This window comes from Panthera tigris, chromosome C2 (assembly GCF_018350195.1).
Source record: "Panthera tigris isolate Pti1 chromosome C2, P.tigris_Pti1_mat1.1, whole genome shotgun sequence".
Classification (NCBI taxonomy): Eukaryota; Metazoa; Chordata; class Mammalia; order Carnivora; family Felidae; genus Panthera; species Panthera tigris.
The window spans coordinates 60,364,053-60,391,148 of NC_056668.1; the positions used below are offsets into that span (position 1 = coordinate 60,364,053).

Consider the following 27,096-nt stretch of genomic DNA (forward strand, 5'->3'; position numbering starts at 1 on the left):
TGCCTTTCCACATCTGACATCAGCCTGAGCTCCTAAGATGTTGGGTTTGAGGAAAGGAAGAACCACTGATTGACTGTAAGTGAGTACTAACACATTGGAGAGGCCTTTGGTCAATATGATATATTCTAGGTGAATCTGGTACTTTCAGACTGCATGAGCATAACAAGTTGGGTATTTGGCCACCCTCAAGAGTCCTGGAAAATGAATGGAACCACTGCAAGCTCAAAACCCCATATCCCATCAGAAATCACCTGTGCATTGTAGAAATCTGAGAAGGTACCTTGGCAAAGCGCTGCAGATGCTGTCACATAGTTGGAAGATCTAATATGGGAATTTAAGGGGTTCAGATATAGAAGAGTTCATTGATTTGTTTTCTGGACATATTTCTTTTGTTATAAGTAAAACATATACATTGTCAATGAATTGACATATAGATATTCATTCATCACCTATTCCTCCATCCTCCACTTAGAATGAGGCAATTAGACATTGACTGGGAGGGCACTACATACAAAAAACTTCAAGTCAAAGCAGTATCTGATAAGGGCCAACCGATTTTCTAAATGCCATCAGTGTCAGAAGGGGAAGTTAACTTTTAGTTTGGGTTATCATAAAAAGCTTCAGAGAAAAAAGTGTAACTTGACAAGGATATGACATGGCTGGGTGTCTTGAAAAGGTGTCTGGAAAATTATAGTTGCTGATGCTGATATGTAAATACAGCATCAAAGTATTTAATGTACAACTAACTGAGAACCTAGAATAACTTGGGACATTTGTATATAGATTCATTCTTACAAAATAAAGCAAATTCATTAAATATATTCTCAATTTTAAGATAATTAATAGCAATTTAATTTCCTTCCACTTAATTTTAACTACTTTATACATACAGCCATTATTATTTCGAAACCGTACGTAATAGAATCTAGGCTTATAATCCAACATTTATATTTGTCAGAGGATAATTACTAATCTTATTGGCTAACCAAATCTCACCTTTTGCAGACACTCTTCATAAATATTTGTACAAAATTTCTGTGTTGTCAGTATGATAAAGTGTCAACTACAGTTCACTTAAGGTCAATTTATAAAACGTCGGACTGAATTTAAAGGCAAGGAAGCCTAGCTAGTAGTTGGTCATATTATCAATAGTTGAGTATACATATGTCATTACGCAAGTATATGCATTTACAAGCTAACATACATACACAATCACACGAAACAATGAATCAACCCCTTCTTTTTAACTTTTGAAAATATGCATCTTTTTAAAGGACTCACATCAATATAAAAAGCACTTTTATGTAAATAAAAAATTTACTTTTTTAAATTTAGTTTCTTATTGGTGTGATCATAATTCTGTTATTTAGCAATGTCACTTTTGTCTAACTATGACTGCCTAATTAAATGAATGTAACATACGGGTAGTGAATGCTAACATGATGCATGCAAGAAAATCTACATTTTACAACATGCATCCTCTGAAATGACATTTCAGTTTTTCAAGATGAGCACTGAGAAACTGCATTACTGGTAGTACACTATTAAGTTTTATAACATAGGCATTGAAAAAAATCAGGTAATAATACAACCATTTAAACCAAAAGAAATACATCATTATCTTAACTTGTGTATCAGAGATATACTGATCATATTCTGACTTATATACTCAAACTTAGCCGTGGAATTCTTCCACAGCCACGTGGACCTCCAGATCTTGCCAATAATAAGGAAAATCTCTCTGGCAGGTTATATATTTAAAATGTCATCTCTTGGGATACACTCTTAGAAATTCATGTTTATCTATTCTCTGCCTAAAGATGCTCAGAAAATTATATATATAGACGTAGGAGATTTCAACATTAAAATGTTTTCAAAGAGTTAGAGAGTCAGCCTGCCTTAGGTGTAGTCCTAATAGACATCCTTACCGGAGGCTTACGGATAGTTCTCCTGGGAGTCTGCAGCCTGAGTGTTAACTGAGGGAAGTGCAGCCTCCCGGTTAGGTCTTGGTGGTAGTGGGATAAAAGCTAGTTACTTTTTTTATACCATATTTAAAAAATTTTAACACCATTTTTCTATTCAACTTCTTTCTTTAGAAAACAAGAGACTAATGGAAAATCCCCAAGAAAACATTATAACATACAAACAGCACGGCCATAACTAGCATGCCTAACTGAACGGGCAAACTTTACCATTACGTACCATTAAACTTTTGTCACACTGGCGTTAATAAAACTGGGAGACTGCTTCCTGTCACAATGACAGGTGAGGGATTTGATGTGCCTCACAAATTGTAGGTATTGTGATAGGAGCCTGACTCTTTGTTCTAGAGGTCATGACAGATCCTTGATGAGGCTGTTGCAGGGGTCCGTCTCTGTAGAGAACTTGGGATATATGAGCATGTGTGAGTTTCCTGGTTAAGAATGTGAATCGCCCAGAGTAGCAAACAAAATTCCGAAGCTAAGTACCAATGTAATACGTTGGATGACTGCACCGGCTTGGACAAGAGTGCATACAACAGGCACACACAGTACACATCTGGTTCAATGTAAAATCAATGATTGCTAAAGCATTTTCAACTTTTAGGAGGAATCTACTGGCAATGTGTTAATAGCAAGGACAACTAAAACAATAAAATAGCATCTCTTTCCAAATATTTAAGAACATCGAGTAAGTGCCCCTTAGGCTGGGTTGTGGCTCTTGAAAGTTTTAGCCTATGAGAACCATATTGGGGACATCAAAGACTCCTCCCTCCTTCCAAAGAGCAATTCACTTCAGATGCTGCCACACAGTCAAATGTTTTTTATGGCCACCAAGGGTTTTTTTTTTTTTTGTTGTTGTTTGTTTGGTTTTTCCACTTTTAATATTTTGGAATGTGCCAGATTCTTGAAAGTGGAAAAGAAGATAAGAAAACACGGTAAGATCAAATACCTTTGAAAAAGCAGCTAAGTAGGCACCTGATGGCAAAGGGCATACACACATTCTAGCCGAAATTCCACTTCCATGGAGAGTGTGAGTTATCAGTAAGGACATGGAAGGCACATATTGGCTCTGGAAGTTCGTCTGTGGACTCCTCTCCTAGTCTTGTATCAGACAGGATGCAACCACCCTCATTCCATTCCTTCGACAACTTCCCAGAGCACACTCAACCAGTCTCTTATATTGAGGACAATACTATATTTGGGTTTAATACTGTGAGGACAGTCGTCTAGTTTTCCTATGTCAGGATGATAAATTTCCCTGGAACCAAATAAGGATTCTCACTGCATTCTTCTATTTGATACCATGAATGCAGAAGAAGAAAGAAGAGGGTGTGACAAATAATATTTTCCAAGTGTCGGGTGAGGGGAGGTTCCCTAACATTTAAAAGCAACTGGTTCTTAGCAAAGTGATCATTAGAAGAACAGTATTAACAATATTCCTTTGCTATGCATCTACGTTTCTTCCCTGCTCAGCTGGGTACGTAAGTATTCTGAGCAGAATGTAAATGCTCAGAATAGAGTTGCGTGAAGTTGGTAGAGAGAAACTCCAAACGCACGATGAATCCCACTTTCATTTCCCCCTCTTACCAGCCCGAAAGCTACCTCCCTGCCCTCACACACTCACCTACCTTCCTCCTCCCACAAGCATGTCTGCTAGGCATGTCAAGGCTGACATCCATCGGTGGCAGCGTGAAACCTATGCCTGCACGATCCTCCTGAGAACAGACTCAAGGCTCTGCCATTGTCCATAGAATGTTCTCAGCTGTGCACACTAAACTCTTCATCATTCCGTTGGATTGTTTGGTAGCGTTTGAAAAAAACTGTATTTTTTTTTAAACACCCTTTATTTCCTGACTGCCTCAGAGACACCAAGAATAGAATCCTTGACACATCAAATTCTGGAACCTCACCACTCACCAGGACTGTGGTTCCTGATCCAAGGAGTGTCGACTGAGAATCAGCACAGTCTCTTGAGAGTGTCCAGGCCTGGCTGCTAAGCTCCCTGCTCTGATTAGTTTGTCGAGTTCACAGTGTTCCAGAGTGCTGAAGCACAGAAATTAGGGAGGGGAGGTGGAAGGAAAATCACTGGAGCCTCTTACGATCTAACTTCCACTAACTGAGAGGAAATGTCTTATAAATAAACAACAGCAAGAGAAACAAAAAAAAACCCCATCCCGTCCTGCCAGAGGAATGTACATTATTGTCTCCCGACGGAAAACTTTACACCACACCAGAATGCAGCCATGTCTCCTGAAACTACCTCCCTCAAAACAGAAAGAAAAAGAGAATCAAGAAGAAAAAAGGAACCAAAAAAAAAAAAAAAAAAAAAAAAAGAGAGAGTTTTCATCCCCTTGAATTCTGTTGGGAAGTTCATGTGAGTTCCCAGTAGACAAACTAAACGAAGCAGTTTTAACAGTGTCACTGTTCCAGGATTTCTTGCGGAGGCTGCTTATTAGCAAAATTTCATTTCTGCCCAGATCATTGCTGTGCCATCCGGACATTTTCAGAAGGGAAGTTCAGGGAAGCGGGGGAGGGTACAACTGTGGAGGAGAGGAAGAAGAGAGGACAAAGGAACACTCCTGATGAACCGGAATGCCCTGGCCACGGCCATGAGAAAGCCAGCCCCCACCCACCACCCGACCACTGCTTGTTGAGGACTGGGTGATGCAGTGTGTGTAATCTACTTACTCTTTCTGCTCGGGAGGCTGAGGTTCCTACATTTCCAGCTCATGCTGGACTGTACCGTAAGCAACAAGTGAAATGAGTTCAGTGATCTCATTCTAGTCCTTCGACTCCTGTCCACATCGCTAAGCGACTGCACAGCTTGGCACAGGCCAGGATGAGTCAGCAGTCTCTGGTCATGAGAGGCCAGGCCTGGAATAGCAGGGGGGTTTAGGTCAGGAGCAAAATGAAGCAGAAAGGCAGTCTAGATGGCAGGGCTCAGCCCTGCAATACACGGAGATACTGCAGGTCAAAACGAAAGAGCCTCATCAGCTCTGGGGCGAAGACTGTAGGATTGTAGAGAAAGGAGCAGCAAGGGAAAAACTTAGAACAGCTGCCTACCAAAATAACAAGAACAAATCAGAGTACCCCAGGCAGAAAAAAGGGGCACTGGCAGAGCCCTGGAGGAGAAAAGATGTTCGTTAAGATCTCTGGAATTCCTTGTTTTCCAGTGTGCTCCTGAACTTGATTTCAGAAAGCAGTGGTTATCTATATACTATCCTGGTATTTTGGTATTGCTTTCCCAATTTGGTAAGCAGCAACACAAACAAATAAAAGCAAAGCACTGCAGTTAAATAGCAAGAAGCCTCCTACTCCCTAAAAGAATGTAATTACAAATAAAAGACTGATATCTGAAAGATGTACAATTTGAGTCAGTAGTGTCTTTGTATATAACCTGCAAAATACTGGTCATAAAATAGCTAAAGAGTACAGAAGTACTCCTTAAGTCAAACTTGGGTGGGGGTAAAGAAGAGCTGAGAGAAAAGAAAGGGACAAGTTCAGTGATGAAACACAATGGACATATGATATTGTGTCCTTATTTCTACTCCATGGGGTCAGCATAGATGTACATCAGAAAAAGAGGCCTCCCACTAACAGGACTTTCCAGCATCTCTCCCTGTACAGTATTCCTCCAATATAGCAAGAGGAGAGGGAGAACAAAATCTCAGAGGGAGGAACAAGTTTCAACATAAAAAATAAATCACTAACAGGGGTGTGTGGGTGGCTCAGTCGGTTAAGCGTCCGGTTTTGGCTCAGGTCATGATCTCACAATCCGTGGGTTCGAGCCCCGCGTTGGGCTCTGGGCTGGCAGCTCAGAGCCTGGAGCCTGCTTTGGATTCTGTCTCCCTCTCTTTCTGCCCACCCGCCCCCCCCCCACCGGCTTGCACTCTGTCTCTCTCAGAAATAAATAAACATTGAAAAAATTTTTAAAAAGACCACTAACAGACGTTTTGTTTGGGAGGAGGCAATCACCCTATGAGCCAATGGATAAGGAAAAATCTTAGTATCTGAAACAACCTTAGAGGAACTGTATCTGGATACGGAGACTGGGGTGGAGACTGAGAATTATCAGCAAATAATAGTGATGACCTCATAATAAGGAGGAAAGCAATCTCAAGTCAGATGGTATGCAGCAAGAACAACATGGAAAGAGAATAGATCTACAGAGTTGGGAAATACTAGTAGAATAATAAGGACCCACTATATGTTCCTAATTGTTATCCTTCAGAGTTGCATACATATGTAAGATGTGTAAGAAAATGGAGAGTAAATTGCATTTAGTTCTCATGCCCCAGTGGATCAAATTATTTCAACACATCTTTATTAAATGCTCAACCTTGGGCAGATGACCTTTCTAGCCTCAATTTTCTTTTCTTTGAAATGGAATGTTATCACCCTTATTGAATTATTTATAAGGCTTGAGGAACTGTTTGTCAATCCTTATCATAGCAGTGTCCATCACATGGTAAACACTCAATAAAGTGCTATTGTTTTTATTTGATTGTCATATCATCTTCGTAAATGCCCACTGAAAGAGTCATTTCCAGTGTTGTTTTACTGAATCCAGTGGAACCAATATAAAGGCTCCAGTAAAATCAGCTGCGTAACACTCTTCAGAGGATGCTACTTTAAAAAAGTTTATTTCTATTTGGATATATTAAACGTTATACTTGAACACAGAGGATGTTGAGAATCTATCATGTTAAAATCCTGACTTGGGGTATCTACATTATCAAAGCAGCTTGAAGCTTAACAGTGTCCAGTAACTAGAAGCCTAAAAAAAGAAAAGAGGGATTTTTAGAAGGTTCTCCAAAAGCAACAGGATAAAAGTGCTATTGGCCTTGACCGCATGATGAGGGTTTTTTACCAAAGGGGAAAACTTAGTCCAGTTGATCATCCCAGCCTAATTGATTAATTGTGGGTCTGACCATCTGGCTGATGAATGCTGACACCCAGCAGTGATTACTGTGTAACACAAATCCGGATGTGCTCTCCCTGATGCCTCCCACAATAATGGCAACTCTGAACTTAAGGTTAGTTTATTCAGGCCTCTTGGCTCAATCTCTTCATGGAACAGTGGTTGTGGCAGGGAATATTTTACTAGACCTGGTCAAGCATTATCTTCTCTTATTTCAGTTACCCCCTCCTTCCCAACTCCATGCCTACCCACTCCTGAGCCCTCACTTGCCTATAATCACTTTTCATGCAAAGCATTCCATCTGTAGTTTTCATCATACTGTCTGATTCTCTCATTTCCGGTTGCTCTATTCTGAAAAATATTTGGTCTAAAAGACCTGTACTGCTATTTCACAGGGAATCCTATTGAGACATTTTTATTGTATCTTCCTTGCCACTGGTTTGCTTTAAATTACTCTTAGCTTCTAAAGTAAAAACAAACAAACAAACAACAACAACAGCAAAAAACAACCAATGTGTGTGTATACGTGTGTGTGTGTGTGTGTGTGTGTGTGTGTGTATTTGCTCAAATTCTCCATGAGGTTAATAGAATATAAGGGTTAATAGAAGATAATTCTTATATCTTGAACATACATCTGATCCTCAGTTAGGTGTGTCCTATGGAGAAGACTCTGGAGCATTTTTCACTCCTGGAGAAGGAAAGCCAGGCTCCTGTAAATCACAGGGATCAATAGCAATGCCACCCACAAACCCATCTACACCTGGAGATAACCTGCACGTAGGAGAGTTCGCTAAGCAATCAAATCTGAATGCATAAATATAAACCCGGGGGATTACAACCAAAGATTTTATTAGTTTTTGTGGGAAGGCACGGGGGAGTAAACTGACATAAAGTGTCTTGCACAAGCTTGGCCAATGAGTCACAACCAAGCGGGATCATCCATTTCCTCTCTCCTTTTCCCAGACTGATTTCCATCTCAAAATTCATCATGTTTCTTGTTCCCCACAGATGCTGAATTCTTCTATGTTCCAGGCTGGGTTAGTGTTAATTTTCAGGAGACGATGGCAATAGCACGCTGAACTACGGAGTTCCAGACTGGGAACTGGGAAATGTTTTTTGCCTGACTGTCAGTAAACAACTATGTGTCTAGGGCAAGTCAAGTCCCTTAACTCCCCGTGTCTCAGTCTCTTCATTGAAAAATGATAGGGTAGGACGACATGAACTCCATAGTCTCTGCCAACGCTAAGATTCTATGGTCCTATAGCTCATTTCCTTTTTCTCTCTGGCATCAACTGCTCAACCACTCTGCTTACAGTCATTTCTCTGCTCTCAGTTACTGATGGAAAAATATCTCCTTCATTTACTACCCGGTATTTGGTATTTGTAATCCCGTTTTCTCTCTCTCTCTCTCTCTCTCTCTCTCTCTCTCTCTCTCTCTTTGATGCTGGATATTTGGAGTTATAAACACAAACATATCCAGATAGATGCTTTACATTTGAAGGCATTTAAGGAGAATAGCTTTCCCATGTAGAGCATTTAGCATAGCTCGGCATGGAGGAAGCAAGCCATCCAAAAGTGGAGCAAAGGGGCCAATTCACAAATGAGAGGAAGCCTTTCATAATAAGAGTCTCCAGACTCTTCAATTTCGATAAAGCTAAATGCTACCAAATTCCTACTACTTTTCCAATCAATCTCAGACATCATCACAGACACTTGGGACTACAAATTTGAGGACCAGCACTGGCAGTGATGCACTTCTTATTTCACCTCCACTATGTATTGCCAAGTAGGATTTAGGATGGCATAGTAATAAGAGCCAAGAGGACAATCTGTCATTTATTTTCCTCCAAACTTTTCGAAATTTCCCATTTGGGCTCTGTTTCCCAGTTTTAATTTGGTAACTGCCATTTTTCAGCATTTCTTTTAACAGGTTACTAATAATTTCTGATACAGGATCTCATATTTCATTTTGTGCTGCTAGGACTGCTGTTAATATTTCATCTGCCTTCAGTTCAGCTCGGAATAAAGGCTGCTAGGTTTTTGATACACTGTTAACACTTTGGTTCTGAGGATTTGATGACCAGTATTCATCCAGTTTGTCCATATCTTGTTGGGTCAAAGTAAGAGATTGCTTGTCTCGGAAATATCTCAGGGTGTGGTATACATTCTAGGGATACTTCAGAGTTTTTGTTTTTGTTTTTTTCTGGATATTTGATGAAAACAACAAAAACAAATTTTTGTGTTTGTTCTCCCAGGTAACTTGCTATCTGCTTCAGTGGTAGTGTTCTGGAAGCAGAGTACAGTGGCTAAGAACCAGGGCTCATAGGGATATCTAGGTTCAAGTTCTGTCTCTGAAACTTACCACACATATCATGTTAGGCCAGTTCCTTAACCTTCCCAAGCCCCTGTTTTCCCACTGGTAAAACAGAGATAATAATAGTATCCACCTATATTGCTATGAGGATTCAATAAATTAAAAAAAAGTGCTAAGGACTTTCCGAGTTCCCAGTAAAGGATGGGTGTCATTATTACCCTAGTATTAATAATCTACCAATTCACATTACAGTGTTATTTTGCAACATCTTTTCAAGGACAACAAATCACTTTTGAGTCCAGACTTCTGTTGTTTGCTTTATTATATAGTTCACATTTAAAAAATTCTCAGTGAAATCAAGTAAAATATTTTAAAGTTGATCCTTAACATGACATATACTTAAAAATAGTATATAACATCATATCATTATGTCACCTTTCAATGTAGCATCAGATTCTCAAAGTTTTTATTCATCTAATAGCCAGGCCTAGAGAAGGTGCCTTGTACCATACCAACGCTAATCCATTCCATAAAGAGATGGCTTATCATATTTACTTTCCCATACTCCCAAAGAATACAGATTATTCTAATATTCTTTGGGTATGTATTATTCCAGGTCCATTAGGAGAGAGAAACCACATAGCAATTTGAACAGGAAAAGTTTAATATAAAGAATTATTAACTATAACAGCGGATTGCAGTAATGAGGGAGTAGCTAGTAAGAAGTAAAGAGAATTCTAAATTATATAAGAATAGCAAATATAAGGAGCAATCATTACTTCTAGGGCTGGGACACGGTGCCCAAGGAAGAGTCTCCTGAAACCCAGGAGAGGGACCCAGATTTTGGTGGACCAGGCATGGATATTTATGAATGGTTGGCAGAGAAACTGCTGGGGAGCTGTACCGGCAGAACTTGCCGGACATCTGCACTCTGGGGAGCAAGGTGGTGTCTCACCTGAGGCACTCTGCTACACGAACCACCCAGTGTGTGTGCGTGTGCGTGTGCGTGTGCGTGTGCATGTGTGTGCAGGCGTGTGTGGTGGGTGCTGGAGGGAAGCTACGGGTCGGTGGGCCCTGGAGAGGCTACATGTTCTTCAGCTGCTGGACCCCAAGGCAGTTGTGTGTGCTGCAGGGGCCGGGCCCTGGAGAAACCATGTATACTGCTGGAATCTGCTAAAGGAATACCCAGGAACCAGGAAGGAAAACCACGTCCTCCTGAAACTTCTCTCCAAACCCCCTGCTGACTCCCACCAGCTGGGAAAAGAAACATATTTAAAGAACTCAGATACATCTTCCTAGGGAATGTAAGGAAGGGTAAATTTGGATTTGAGAGGCAATGCATTGATAACTGGCCCAGTTATCATTATTTGCTCACATATTTTATAAAAATAGTTAACTTTGCTGATTACAATCCAATGTTCTGTTCACCTTCACTAATATATTAGCTCTGTACGGCTAAATAAATACTGTCAGAATTAAGGAAAATAACATTCTATTAAATAAGAGTAGAAATACTAGTATTTGTATAATATTTTCCCTCAAGTGATGCCCATGTATGTTTTACTTGTTTATAACTTACAGATCAAGAAAAAGATGTACAGGGGTGCCTGGGTGGCTCAATCAGTTGGGCGTCCGACTGCGGCTCAGGTCATGATCTCCCAGTTCGTGAGTTCGAACCCCGCGTGGGGCTCTGTGCTGACAGCTCAGAGCCTGGAGCCTGCTTCACATTCTGTGTCTCCCTCTCTCTCTGACCCTACCCTGCTCATGCTCTGTCTCTCTCTGTCTCAAAAATAAAACAAAATTAAAAAATTAAAAAAAAAAAAAAAAAAGAAAAAGATGTACATAAATACTAAACTATTGACCTAAATTTATGCATCAGTAATCCCAGTCCAGAATCTTAACTAAGTGGGTAATCAGAGAGCCATTACAAAGAACCCACAGCTTCGAGACAGGTAAAAATTATCTTAATTATCATTTTTACTTTTTTTTCTCCTTTTCTTTTTATTGACTCGAGAACTCATATTTGCTGTTGACTCATTTTTTGGGGAGACTGTTAAGTATAGGTTGCTAGTTTTCAGGAAAATGTATCATCTATTTAGCAGGAAATTTTCCCTATGGTTCCTGTCCTATATTGTCATATCCTCAATATCAAATAGAGAAGCATCAGGAAATGACCCATGTGGTGCATTCTTCAAGGTACACAGTGATCACTCTTAGAATTGGTTTTGCATATGAATAGGGAGCTATCTTGCCGAAATACTGCCCCTGTTTTGCCTAATTCCTCAATTCCTTTAAAAGGAGGCTTGAATCTGGCAGGCCTGGGTGGCTCAGTTGGTTGAGCATCTGACTTCTCAGGTCACGATCTCTTGGTTCATGTGCTTAAGCCCCATGTCAGGCTCTGTGCTGGCAGCTCAGAGCCTGGAGCCTGCTTCGGATCTGTGTCTCCCTTTCTCTCTGCACCTCCCCCGCCGATTCCATCTCTCTCTCTCTCTCTGTCTGTCTCTCTCTCTCTCTGTCTCTCAAAACTAAATAAACATTAAAAAGGGGGGGGGGCTGTACTTTTTATTCTCTAATTAGAGGTAGGGTTTTAAAACACAAACCTCTGACATTAGGAAAGGTTGTTGTGGTGAGAGGCTGAAGGCACAGTAAGCAGTTCTGTGGGGAGAGGGACTATGGAGCACAGACTATCGCCTCGTATCGACAAAGACCACAAAGCACACGTCTCACTCATTTACCCGTTTCTACCCAGGCCTTGCCACAAGTTGTAATGCCCTCACTGTTATGGGAAGGACCTACTTGCTTCTTCACAGTTGTGTTTTCTGAAAACCAGTGGTATCATCGAGCCAAGCAAGCCTTGTTGGGCCGTCTCGCAGTCGTTGGAGGCAGGCAGGCGTATCTAGGATGTTCTTTCGTTTGTGTTGTGTGTGAGGATTGAGGTTAAACCTCATGACCCTATACACATTTGATCCCCACCTCCCCAGCAAACACCCACACCCACACACACACACACACACACACACACACACATCTCTCCCTTGCAATTTCTGAGTCCAAAGGGAGATGATGACAAAGGAGAGCCGTACGTCCACGTGAATCAGGCGGGCGAGTCCCTTTTATTTTAGTTTGCCCTTCTGTTCAGCAGGCTTTTCTGCTCTGACCCACTATACTTACCCTGTCGGCTGCTCTTACTAGCAACATGCCTTTTTAATCAGCCTTCCTGGGGTCTGCATTTGATTACAGCATTTGTGTTCTATTTTGATTCTTTTGTACTGTGCCCTGTGGTGTTAGCTTGAAAGGTGTTATTTATAAAATGAAATTCTATTGTATTGCCACTTGGATTCAAAGAGGACATATAATATTAATGCAGAATGTATTTAATAATATCTTGAATCTATTAAATCAATTTCTTCATGAGAACACAGAATGGGAGGGAGGCCAGTTGGTTAGTAACCAGGTAATGAGATTTAAGAATTACCTGAACTTTCCTTCACAAACACTTGTGAAAGCCGGCAAAAGAATCATTCTCTTAACGTCAGGGTTTCCAGAAGGAGGCGACTACCTTTCCTCAGCCAGCCCAGTGCAGCATGCACCTGTTTAAACATTCAATTGTGAAGGCCAAACATTTTCCTAGGCCCTTAGATGCAAATTTTTTGACTAAGGAAACCATGAGGCGAAACACGGATATGACTTTTTTACTACCTAGGAAAATTTAGGTAAAGAGGGAAATATAATCACCTGTTTCCAAGGAGCTGCTTGCAAGATTTGTAAAAGAAAAAAAAAAAAAAGACATTTCTTATGTTCCTGACTCCTCTGGAAAGCAGGCTAGGAAAATCCTAGTGATACTAATAATGGAGGCAGAGTTTTCAGGGTGGCTTGTTTAGAATGATGTTCTCACCTAGCATAAGTGCAGCTTTCTTTATAGCTGCTGGTTCTCTACACTCAAATGCGTATGGATTAGATCGATGAAGAAGTCCCCAGCTTCTCTTCTAATTTTAATGCATGCCCAACACTGAAACATTATCTCACAGTACTTATCACATCTGTTGCTGTACACATGCCATTCTTCCCCTATACCCTTCCCACCCAGCCCCCACCCCCACCCCCATTGATACAACTGAAATCATCAATGGCTAAAGTGCTGTTTGAACATGGAATAAGGAAGGATCCAGTGTGGAAGAAGTCTGTTGGGCCCTACAGAACTTGCTAAAAGAAACTGTCACACCCAAGGAAAGTTGGCTGTTTAATTCTGGATGACAGCTCCTAGATTTCCACGTGTTCTCACTCACTGGCTCATCATAGAACTCCAGGAAATCTAGGGTCCAGTTTCTAATCAGGAAAATGGGAATAATTACATTTATCTTTTTCTACATGCATTGGGCTTCTTTAGGGTTGATGAGATAATAGTTCTGAAATGCTCTAAGTTCTCTGCAGTGACGGTAGGATGCAAATGCACAATTTTATTTAACTGATAATTCAGACCCTCTTTTGGGTTCTTCAAATCCAGATATCAGAAACAGTGATGAATGAATTTGCACCCCTTTGGGAATAAATTATATACCCTCATTCATAAATAACATCCCAAATACAAGGAGTGAGGATGTGTTGGGAAATAGACATCTCAACCTCGAATGCATCAAATTACAAGCTACTTATATAAAAAGATCATATTATTCATCTCTGTATCCATCCAGATTTCACCATATTGATTTGCATTATGTAAGTATTCTACTAATATTTCTTGAATTGAACTGAAAAATGAGATCATACAATTTTAGAGCTGAAAGTAGCTAGAGACCATGTAAGTCCAGTTAACTCATTTGGCAGGTGATAAAACCAATGCCCAGATAAATTAATAACTTATCCAAGTGCAATATTAGCAATGTTACAAGTCTTTGGAGGAGTTGTTAAAGACCTGCCACTGAAAATATATCCCTCAATCAATTAAAACAAAATAGATGTTCTTTTGTCAAATAAGAAGCACTCGTCAGATCAAATAAATCCAAAGTATTCTAATCTAACCAGGGAGGCTGAAGTCTAAAGTAACAAGTAAATTTCATTAAATGGCTATAGACCATAAGTGTGCTAAAAATGCCAACTTACTAAAGTTGCCTATTTTATTTATTTTTAAAAAGTTTTTAAAGTTTATTTATTTTGAGAGAGAGACAGTGAGAGTGAGCAGGGGAGGGGCAGAGAGAGAAGGAGAGAGAATCCCAAGTAGGCTCTGTGCTCTCAGCATGGAGACTGATGAGGGACTTGAACTCACAAACCATGAGATCATGACCTGAGTCAAAACCAAGAGCTGCAAGCCTAACCGACTGAGCCACCCAGGCACCCCTAAAGTTGCCTTTTTAAAACACTGTGCCTATCCCCCAATCCATTGGTGTACTTCTCAGGTAAAATCGAGGTCATACATATAAAAAGTAATGTTAAATCTTTGAAATTATATGGGATTCATGGTGGTGCAATTTAAAGATGAGATTACTTTTATCTATTATTTCAGTCGACTATTAAGCCATGTAGTAGACCTGCAAACCAAATTTAAATTCTAGGTTTTGGGAAATAAAATAGGACAAGAGACTTTATCCTTTGTTAAATAAAAAAAATAAGCAGGCCTTATAGTGAGAAAGGCAATTTCTCTTTGGTGGAAGTTGCTTATACAGTATTTGCAGAAACAAGTTGGTTTGACTCTTGGCTGAGTCAAGAATTGTCCGGTTAAATTAGTACCATAACAACAAAAGTCAGTCAAACTATCCTTCTGACTGATTTGATTTCTTTTTTTTTTTTTTTTGAAGAGTATTAATTTTTTTCTTTTATCTTAAATCAATCAAAACATTTAAATTATTAATTAGAATGTAAGCAACTTGTAGTCAGAGTTATTTCAATAACCTCCTAAAAGCTGTAGCAGGGTGACTGGCATACAACAGACCCTGAATAAATATAAAAATTTCAATTGTTGTAGAATAGTAATCGAGGAAATCTCCAATGAGCGACTTTTCATTTTTCAGAAGCTCCTAGCACACTGGAAATCCCTGGTCACAGAGAACAGAACTTGGAGCAAAAGGAGCAAAGGAGTGCTGCGGGAGTGGTGCTTCCAGGGCTTGGAGGGCCTGTTGGACACTACTGTTTGTGTATCACCAAAACTGGATTCTGGAAACACAACTGGGCTTTCACAGGTCAAGTTCAAATTATTACCTTGGTATTTCAGCCTCCACTTCTTGCTCTACCTTGCTTAGGCATCCCAGGTCCCAATCCATCCCAACAAGTATTCTGGGGTAGAGCCAGACTATGTTAGTTTTTCCCTTTATCCTGGTATTGTCAAGGGAGTCCTAAATTTTACATTTTCTCTTCTATTATCTCCATAATTTGTGAAGTCATGTCTGGACTTCTGGGTTGAAATATTATGCATTCATTTACTGTGATTCAATAATCATCTACTGTGTGTGAGACACTAGGAAAATAAAAAGAAATAAGGCTTACTTCCTGCCTTCAAATAATTAAGGAATTCACAATGCGGTGACTACTTCTCATATACAGCATATGTGTTCCTGCTCTCAGCTTTTGTTCTTCTCTTGTTGGAGGGTCCTATCGTTATTCTTTTATTGATCTCATTGTTTTAGTTACTCGTAGTCCAGCTTATGTTCTACCTCCACATACATCATTTTCTAGTTTTTGTGGTACACATTAACTTCCCTTTGGTTCCGGTGAACACGAATAAGAGTTGACACGAATGCCCCCCCAATACGCATTCCCCCAATTCCTCCTAGCTACAGACCCCTATTTTGTTCAGAATGGTAATGTGCTCAGTCCTGGATGATGACTTGTGATATTTCCAAGCCAATTATGACAAATCTGTTTCCTGATTTCCTTGCCTCCCTAGCAACCAACGGCGGCTTTGGGACCCAGTTCTAGTCAGTAAGTTCCATATGGCAAATCTGCTGAGAAAGCTTTTTCTCTTCTGATAAAGGGAGAGGTAAAAGGTGATCCTTCGGCATCTCCCTTCCTCCCTCTTTTTTTTCTCCTTTTCTAAGTTTTTATTTAAATTCTAGTTAGTAAACATATAGTGTAATGTTAGTTTCAGGTGTATGATATACTGATCCAACACTTCCAGACAACACCTGATGCTCCCTTCTTCCCTCTTTCAACATAGACACGATGCTTGGAGCTGTAGCAGCTATTTTGTGATCCTAAAGCAACAGACACAAACAAAAGGCAAAGAGAACCCCAGAGATGTTGGCCCTGGCTTTATCACACACCAGCAATTCCCTACCTCTGGACTTCCTGTTCTGTGAAAAACACAAACCCTTATTGTTTAAGCCACTCAAGTCAGGATTTCTGCTACTGTACACTTTCTAATCAAGAAAAAACTTTCATAATTTGAATTATCCAAACTATTCTTCCTAACGAGATGGCAAACACTGGTTACATTCTTGGCATTTAATAAATACTCATTTGCTTCCTATCTTGACTATGTATACTAGACATTCAATATACGTAATGAAATTCTCATTCTGAAAGCAGGAAAGGGGAAAATTGTACTAAGACATGAAAAGAGAATTAAACAAGGTCAAAAAAGAAAAAAAAATGAGTCTAAAATAAGAAGTTCTATGAGAAGAATTTGTTACAACCCAGTTCAGTTACAACCTATAATGAAAGAATCTTTCTAAAGTTTTCCAAAATTAGTAGAAATATTTTTTAAGTAAGAAATAAGACATTAGAATAAGCCCCAAAGGGATGAATATTTTAAAGAAGAGATCATATAAACAAGATTTCTATTAAATACAAAGAAAACAATGTAATGCAGTTCCGGCTGTATTAAAACTAAGTGAGGAACCAGCATTGTTAAATGTCACTTTTAAGGAGACACTTTCTCTGTCCCTTAGGTAGCAGGACTGACTCATCCAAATGCTCAAGTTCTTAGCATGCTAATTAGTTTCCAAAATCTTTCACCTGAGGTTTAACCCATGCTTGAGGAAACTATTATATATAGCATTTGCTTTTGGAGAAAAACTACAGAAGCTGGGACAGAAGCTATTTTCAATGCTTCCAAATATTACAGGTAATGGGGAACTGTTGAGAGAAAGAAGTAGCTTTGGGTCGTTTTAGGTTAGTGACCTTTAATATAAGGTGTGATTTAATCAGAAGCCAGAGTAATCATAGCAGGAGGTGGGGAAAAGGACTCAGAGCTGCCTGGAGTTAGTGATGACTTTGGTGGCCACTTTCAGCTTGAACTCAAACTGCAGGATTCTGTCAGAGGCTCCACAAACAAAGGGCTGCATTATGGAACACATCTTGTATTCCTTTGTGAAGGATTCCACAACAAAGTTTCATTAGTTCCCCTCCCCACCACATTTTTCCCACTTCCAGGCTGCAACCTGTCCAGAAGGGAAACTTTCTCCCTCAAATAAAAAGTTAAGTTGAAAAAAAAAAAAAACCTGACTTTTTTTTTTTTGTTAGGAACTGAATGAAATTGATTTGAACTTTATACTGACTGGGAAAACACTTTTTTGTTTTGAATATTTAAAAAAATTTTTTAATGTTTATTTTTATTCTTTTGAGAGAGAAAAAGAGAGAGCATGAGCAGGAGAGGGGCAGACAGAGGGAGACACAGAATCCCAAGCAGGCTCCAGGCTCTGAGGTGTCATCTCATGAACCATGAGATCATGACCTAGCCAAAGTTGGATGCTTAATCGACTGAGCCACCTAGGTACCCCACTGGGAAAATACTTCTTAAACTAGGTGGAGAAAATTAATCTCATCTGAAGAACTTCCAACTAATTCAGCAACAGTTAGCAACAACTGTCAAACTCTCTGTCTAGATTTATCATTTTCTGGTAGTGTTACTCTGTTGGCTATACCGCTCTTAGAGGGTCACCATGCAATATAGCATTTAAAAAAATTTTAACGTTTATTCATTTTTGAGAGACAGAGAGACAGAGCATGAGCGGGGGAAGGGCAGAGAGAGAGGGAGACAGAATGTGAAGCAGGCTCCAGGCTCTGAGCTGTTATCACAGAGCCCAATGCAGGGCTCAAACTCACGAACCATGAGACCTGAGCCGAAGTCAGACAGTTAACCGACTGAGCCACCCAGGCACCCCCTCAATACAGCATTTTATAGGCAAAAATGCAAGACTGAACATTGATGATGCATAGCAATATGTTTTCATAAATAGTATCTTTTTTCAAAATAAAATTTATTTTTGTGCTTGATATGAGGATGTTCTAAGATTAAACACAATCCTATGCTATCATATTTAGCTTTGGTGTATAAAAATCTATTTTTTAGCCCTATGGTTTTTTTTATTAATTACTAACTTAAGACCCTTCCGTTACACGATATTATTTTGATCGGCTGTAAAAATAATTTAACTGCTGAACAGATTTTTCCCTTTTAACATTTCAAATGTTGGCTTAATGTTTGTCACTTAGATCCCTATAAAAGTGACTGAAGTTTACAGAGTAATACTGCATAGAACATGTCTTTTGGTCTGAGTCTGGGTTGTGCATAGGCAAAGCTTAGATGGGAGCCCCCAACTACCAAGTGGTATTAAAAACGTTAGGCTTTGAATTTCAACAGGTGACCTTCTTCCTTCTGACTAGGTCTTAAATGGATGTAACATTCCATCACCTCTTGGGCAGAGCAGGAGACTGAACCAACTTCATGGTAGCTGGAAATCAAGGCAAGTTACATGTGGGATACCTGGCTGTTCATTCGGCTGGTCTTTTTTCATTCAAAATGCATCACTTTTAGACTCAGGATTATGTCTTGTATATTGGGTAACCATATCTTCCCATCTAATTCCAACTGTCCAAGCACAATTATTAACAGTGGTCACTTATACTCTCAAAAGTGGCCCAGTTTGGATGATAAATTATAGGGCTATCCTACATATGAGCTTTAAAAAAGTTATTTATAACACCATTTGCAGTGATAATCATTCTCTTTAGAGCAAATTAAAATAATCACTATTGGTCAACTTCTGTAAAGAGAGGAATAAACTAAAAGCTTATTACTTTAATCTCAATGATTCAACCGTAGAGATTTTGCCATCTCAAAGTTTATTTTAAGATGAGAGTAATTTTGGAATATCATATTTCTATGAATTATTTAGGATTCCTAATTTTAGGCAGTATTGGTTTTTTTGTTAGCCCTATTTCAAACAAGAAGGCTCATTTCCCCTTAAAATTTGTTATAATGAAAAAAGCACAAGATCTGAAATGAAATACTTTGCATCTTGCATTTGAATCCTAATTCAACTATTTGCTTCAATTGGAAAATTCAAATAATCTCTGAGAACATCATTATTATTAACCCCTCTTAAACTGCCTTTAAGGACATTTTAGAAGCCATAAGTGAAAGAGCAATGTATATTGTAAAAAGGTAACATAATTTCAACATAGTTATTATTTATTTTTATAATAAAGACAGCTTATCCCTTTGCAACTTCTAGGACATTTGTATGCTGAAGAAAAACTGCTCCAACAGTAGCTAAGATTGAGCCACATGTGTGGGGGCTCTTCTCTGACACAGTTTCATCACATTTTGGGTGACACCTGTGCATGGACATCAATGGCCCACAAAGATCAAAGGAGGAAAGACTAAGGACCTTACGCACTAAAGCCAGAGAATGAAAGGCTGAACTTTAAAGTACATAACTCTGGTCAAAAGTTTTATTAGTGGTTTCATGAGTTTATGATATAGATAATCTTTCCTCAAAAGAAAAGGGGAACATGGCAATAAGAGGGGCTGGAGTAGAAAGGTTAGTTCATGGAACAGGAGATTTTCTTTTTACTGGTCACATTTTTCAGACATTCCTGGATCCTATAGATACACTCCTCTTTCTTCCTGTTCTGCTCTTTTTTCTCTGAAATTCTTTTTTTTTTTAATTTTTAATTTTTTTTTTTTATTTTAGAGATTGAGAAAGAGAGATTATGAGCAGGGGAGAGGGGAAGAGAGAGAGAGAGAGAGAGTGAGAGAATCTGGGCTCAGCATGACGAGGTCTCATTACCCTGGGATCATGACTTGAGCCGAAATCAGTAGCTGGATGCTCAATGGACTGAGCCACCGAGGCTCCCCTCTTCTCTGAAATTCTAAATTCTCTGGCCCAGAAAAAACATCTGGGTGTTCAGACTTAATTCTTTTAAACCACCTGACATCAAAAATTATGTGAGAAGTGTTTTTAGTTTTTCATCTATATGAATGTAATCAAATTTTATTTTATTTTATTTTATTTTATTTTATTTTATTTTATTTTATTTTATTTATTTTATTTTATTTTATTTTAAAATGTTTATCTATTTTGAGAGAGACACAGCCAGCCTAGCAGGGAAGGGGTAGAGAATCCCAATCAGTCAGCCCAGAGTCTGCCAGGCTTGATCTCATGAACCGTTGAGATCTGAGTGGAAACCAAGAGCCCGAGGCTTAACTCTTTGAGCCACACACACAACCCTCAAATGCTTTTATTTAAAAAAAAAAAAAAAAAAAAAATCTCTGACCGGGGCACCTAGGTGGCTCAGTTGGTTGTGTCAACTCTTGATTCAGCACAGGTCATGATTTCACGGTTCCTGCATAGGGAGCCCCAGCTTGGGCTCTGCGCTGACAGCATGGAGTCTGCTTGGGATTCTCTCCACCTCTCTCTATGCCCCCACCAAACCTTCCTCAAAATAAATAAATAAATAATAAAAACATGACTCTCTGATTTCCCCCCACCTTGCCATTGTTTCAAAGACATTTCTTTAGGGACACCTGGGTGGCTTAGTCGGTTAAACATCTGACTTTGGCTCAGGTCATGATCTCCAGTTCGTGAGCTGGAGCCCCACTTCAGGCTCAGTACTGATGGAACTGTCAGCTGTGCTTCGATTCTGTGCCTCCCTGTCTCTCTGCCCCTCCCCCACTCTTGCCCCACCCCCCTCTCAAAAATATTAAAAAATTAAAAAAAGGCATTTCTTTAGAACTTTTAGTAACTGTAAGAAGAGTTCTTATAAATTATCCTTCATCCCAATAATTAGACGTCCCAATAATTACGCTAAAAGGAGAGCTAATCCTGTAATATATGGCATTTTTGTCTGTTTAGATTGACTTCTCTGAGATTAGGGCTCTTGTATCTAATTTAAGTCCTCAAAAGATCTTTCAATTTGTACAAGGTTCTGTCAGTTAACCCTGTAACCAATGGTCCTCAATTTTAAATATACTCTGGTTGCAAAGACGGGAGGACCCAAAGAGGAGTGAATGGCAAGAGACTTCAGAGAGCAACAGAATGCCAAAACTACTTGATATCCCTGGGCTGAAAAAGAGCTTTAGATATCTTCCCCCACCCCTTGGAGAGAAAAATCTCTCTCACACATTCCATCTATTAGAAGTTCATTTGTGTTTAACAAGCCCCTCTTTTAAAATGCAAATCTGCCTCGTGAACCTGTAAACCTCCTTCACACCTTATTGTTAATTACGTTGATGTTCTAGGATATGATCAACACTTAACTGATATTGGCAATTCAGGAATGAACAAATAGCTCAGAGTGGAAAAAGGGAATTTTTGGTGGAGAGGGACTGGAGGCAGTAGCGTAAGGATTTCATTTGTGAGCAACAGGGCACACCAATTATTTTGTAGTTTTCATCTAGGAGAGTGGCAGTAGCTGGAGTACCATAAAAGGCGCATTTTTCTTTTCTTTTTTAAATTTTTTTAATGTTTATTTATTTTTGAAAGAGACAGAGACACACATAGTGCGACTGGGGTGGGGGTGGGGTAGAGAGAGAGGGAGACACAGAATCCAAGCAGGTTCCAGGCTCTGAGCTGTCAGCACAGAGCCCAATATGGGGCTCAAACTCACAAAGGGTGAGATCAAAGGGGCGCCTGGGTGGCTCACTCAGTTAAGCGTCCAACTTCGGCTCAGGTCATGATCTCACGGTTTGTGAGTTCGAGCCCTGGGTAGGGCTCTGTGCTGACAGCTCAGAGCCTGGAGCCTGTTTCGGATTCTGTGTCTCCCTCTCTCTCTGACCCTCCCCCGTTTATGCTCTGTCTCTCTCTGTCTCATAAATAAATAAACATTAAAAAAATTCAAAAAAAGTAAAAAAAAGTAAAACAACAACAACAACAACAACAAAGGGTGAGATCATGACCTGAGCTGAAGTTGGACGCTTAACTGACTGAGCTACTCAGGTGCCCCCAAAGAAGCCTTTTTCTTGATTGCCATTGTCTGACTGAGATCAGAACAGGTCTGGAAATCTGCCAACTTAAGTTTAAATATTCAAACTTTAAACTTCAAACTTTAAGTATTTAGCCATAGCAACTTAATTGAGTTTAGTGTTTCCTGGAAACCTTTCTAGCTAATTCTCACTATCTCTAAAACTTGGCAACCTTGGATTCTAAGACTGTTCTGGTTCAACCTACCAGCTCTGAAGCTCAACTGATAAGTGAATTCTAAAAATAAGTGAATGTGGGCCAGTCCTTTTTCATTGTGTCACTAGTCATTCACTTCTTTGGAGATTATGGTATGTAATCTAGAACACTGTGAGCAACTTTAGAAAATGTAAGATATATTATTTCTATATCTGTTTTAGTAAGTGCTACTTGATCTGGTATCAAAAGGTTGCAAAATTTGAATCTGACTTCAATTGACTTAAGTTACAAGTTTTAGCTAAACAAAAATTCAAGGAAAAATATTTTATGACATCTTATAATATCATCTGTCATCTCTCCATTTATATGAGAAATAAACATGCTAAAATCTTCACTATTAAGAAAAGGGGTCATCTTTCCCGCCCAAATCGCTATTTTTAGTTTTCATGTGGTTGGATACATTTATAAACTATTACATAAAAACATATGGTTGGAACATGCTTATTCCTTCATGAGTTCCTCTTTTGAGGCTGCAGAATTTTCTTAGTTGTTCCATGTGCTTTTTTGTTGTGCTGATGACTTCTTGTTCTAAATAATTTTCTTCCTTTTCTATTGTTAATGGAATGAATTTCAATAAGGAAAAAAAGAAACCCTCTAATGAAAATCCCTTTCTTCATAGACATGGGCTGGGAAGTATTATAGGACACAGGGGGACAACAAATATGTTGCACATTGTTCAATTGATCCCTCTGTGGTTTATTCACCTGAATGCGTTTTGAAAAGCAGTGAAGCAACAGTGGGAAAGGGATTGTTTGTGTGGCTAATTTCAGTTACTTATAAAGTACTAGACAGGTTTGTCTTATTATTAAACATAAATACACAGTTTTATGTTTCCTCAAATCAGTGAACCCCCATTTTAATGTATCTCACCCATGTAGAGTGCAAAGTCCCAGAGGTATTAAAATTGCACCAAGCCTGAACTTGGAGTTTTATTACATGATTCTCAGTTGACCTTTAAGTGTGACAGTCAACTATTGAATTGGTATAGTTGAATTACAGTTCTTTCAAATGGAACAGTATTGTTGAACAATTGAGAATCCTTCCAACTATTTAATTTGATTTTGTACTTTATATTTTGTCTTTACCTTCCCTTATAACATTCTTCCTCCATTCCCTACATACTTTGACTCCCATACCTCTCAATTCTGCTTGACAGTGAGACTTTACAGTTTTGGCACATGCTGGGTTCTCTATAAATACTTGTTGAATGCAGGAAAAACCCCATGGATAAATATTGTGAAACAAGCAATAGGAAAACTTTTAATTAGGCAAATTAACAAATCTATAGTTTTGGGGGACATCCATGATAATAACAAAATGATTAAAAATTCCAAGGATATTTAGAAGGATGTAACCTAGAAGGTTAAAAATGAGAAATTCTAGAATTGGAAAAGAAGAAAAATAATACAGCTCAATACAATTGAAAGCACATGCAGAAGAAAGCTAGTATATTGTTTATTAAAACATTAAATGGAAAGACTGAAATTAGAATGCTAGTTGGTATTATTATATCAAAGCAGAAAGTTCTTTCTTATTGTTCCAACTCTGGAGAGAACAAATTCTCCAATGCCACCAAGAACAGAATAGGGAGAAATGTTTGGAATTTAAGAGTTGCAGAAGATAAAAAAGCTAGATGTTCAAGGTAAGTCAGCTTGGTTTGTGTGGTAACCAGCTTCCAAGATGACCCCCCCCCCATGACCCCTGTCTCCTGGTATTCACTCCTTTGTATAGTCCTCCCTACACATTGTAGCAGGGTGGTCTGTGTGACCAATACAATGTGGTGAGAGTGACTCACGATGCTAGGTCAGAAAAGTCATTACTGCTTCTTCTTAGTCTTTTTGATCTTGGCTTCTGGAGAAGCCAACCCCTATATCATGAAGACACTCAAGCAGCCCTACAGAAAGGCAAGGAAGTAAGACCTTGCTTACTTGTGGCAAGGTCACTTACTTCATGTGGCAAGGAAGTAAGACCAACAGGCAACACTGACTTATGAGCCATGTAAGTGAGCCAACTTGGAAGTGGATCCTCCAGTGCCAGTCAAGCCTTCAGATGACTGCAACCCCTGCTGACATCTTGACCTCAACATCATGAAAGAATTGAAACCAGACCACTTCTCTAAGCTGTTCTTGAATTCTTGAGCATGAGAGATCCCTGAAAGATGATACATGCTTATTGCTTGAAGTCTCTAGATTTTGAGATTTTTTTTTGTAGCAATAGATAACTAATACAGTGATTATGGCTTCCCCCCATCCCTACGCCTGAGGTGCACAGAATTGGATTAATCATAATCCTTGGTGCATGAGGCATACTCATTATTGGTCCATACTTGGCCTACTTTAATTCATATAGTTAGCTATTTTTTTAATAAGTTAATAAACACCAACCAACTAAGTCCATAAAGGAAGAGCTAGGAATTTTATAATAACCTACATCTATCCATATAGTTTACCCCATCTTATCTTCTTGTCTCTCACACCTAAGATAACCATTATCCTGATTCTCATGTTTATTATTTATCTGAGTTCCTTTTCATATAGCTTATCATGTCTATAGGTATGCTTAAATTTATGTTTGTGTATATTCACGTATGCATATATATTATGTATCTAATATGTACATATTTTGGTTGCTTTTAACTTTATAAAATGTTATTATGCTGTATACAATGTTTTGAGATTTAATTATTTTCACTTAATATTGTTAAGGTTTATCCATGTTGTTGCGTGTCACTGCAGCTCATTCATTTCGTGTCTAATTATTGATGTTGCCAAGGTAGTAAGACAGAAAAATAAGACTAATAGACTTTACACACAGAAATATGCAGTTGTAAGTGAGTAGGATAAAACATATCTAGGATAGAATTTCAATAAATTCACTAGCTCTAGACATTAAAAAAAGCAGAAAATTAATTTAGAAGTTAAAAAATTATCTCCTGGGGCACCTGGGTGGCTTAGTCGGTTAAGCGTCTGAGATCTCAGGTCATGATCTCATGGTTTGTGGGGTTCAAGCCCTGCATCAGGCTCTGAGTTGACAGTGCGGAGCCTGCTTAAAATTCTCTTTCTCTCCCTTGTTTTCTGCCCTCCCCCATCTCAAAATAAATAAATAAATAAGCTTTAAATATCTTAAACAATTCTTTCCTTATGGGTAATAGCATATTTTAGTAATGTATACATATTCATTTTAAATATAATACAGTTTATTATACACACACACAAATGATGTACTCTACAGATGTTTGTTAAGCTCAAAGATCTATGAAAATACAGTAAGAGTTGCCTATATAAAAGTAAAATGCTAATGTTTTGAAGGACTCATTGCAAGAGACTACATTGGTGAGTGAACACCAAAGATTATCTTTCTTTCGTTTAAGAATTCATTGGGGAACCTGGATGGCTTAGTCGGTTAAGTGTCTGACTTCAGCTCAGGTCATGATCTCATAGTGGTGAGTGAAAGGCCCACAAGAGGGGTGCGGCTCAGATCCTGGAAACTGCTTCAAATTCTGTGTCTCCCTTTCTCTGCCCCTCTCCCACTCTCACCCTGTCTCTCTCTCAAAAATAAATAAATAGTAAAGAAAGAATTCATATATTTTTATGTAAATAATATTTGTGTACAGAAATTTTCTTTACTACCAACTGTTCTTGCACACATACACAATTTCAAAGAATTCCTAAACATGATTACTTAATGTCTACCTCAAATCTTTATGCATACAATTTGAAGTATTACTGACAAATCGAATTAATTATATATCCAAACAGAAGGGTCTTTCAGTCTTACCTCTTAGCTTCTTTCCAATCAAAGTGCATATTCCACTGTCTTGACAGCACTATCCAGATACTAGCCTCATTTGTTAATTACAGACATGTTTCAACTATATTTGTGTCAGCCAACTATTTTCTGATATCTTTCTCACTGACATCAGTTTACAATGGATAGTAGTGTTGAATGTAAAAGTTACTTTATTTTAAAATTATTATTAATACTCTTGCATCCCTCCCCTCCCCCAACCCCCACCCCCTACCTCCCACCAGTGCCTTATGAATGGATGTTGATTCATGGAGATTTAATATGTTTCCTTAAGCTAAATCGACTTCTAGTACAAGTAGATTTTTGTTATGGAGTAGCCAAATTAACTCTATCCATTAAATCAAGATCTATTTAGCCATTTGGCTTTACCAAAGAGACACAAACACTTTTCTCTGACTTGATACAATTACAAAGAATGTGTGTGAAAACTATCTATAAAGCAAGAAATATTTCATTCTCGATTCTTCACTAAACAAATGGTGAAGGTTTAAGGAACAGAAGGAAAAGAAATATTGATGGAATAGAGCCCTCAACTATGGCATAAAGTCCAAAGCATGGAGCAAGTAAAAAAAAAAAAAAAAAAGTAGAGGATTAGTAGAAGTACTGAAGGTGATGAGAAGTACTGATACAGGAGAGTCACCTTTTTTTTTCTGTAGTCATTTCCCTAAGGCCCTTTAC

The 27,096-nt window shown here is 38.8% G+C and overlaps 1 protein-coding gene across 4 annotated transcripts in view; it reads right to left on the reverse strand.

The window, feature by feature from the left end:
* ZBTB20 (zinc finger and BTB domain containing 20) overlaps window positions 1-27,096 on the reverse strand; it is a 761,798-nt gene that overhangs the window by 276,395 nt on the left and 458,307 nt on the right. Inside the window, exon 11 of one of the 4 annotated variants that reach the window (XM_042998566.1) lies at window positions 12,693-12,807. The exons of the other annotated variants lie outside the window; for them this stretch is intronic. The gene's annotated coding sequence lies outside the window, so the exon portion shown is untranslated. The remainder of the gene's footprint in view (window positions 1-12,692; window positions 12,808-27,096) is intronic. 4 annotated transcript variants of the gene reach the window in all.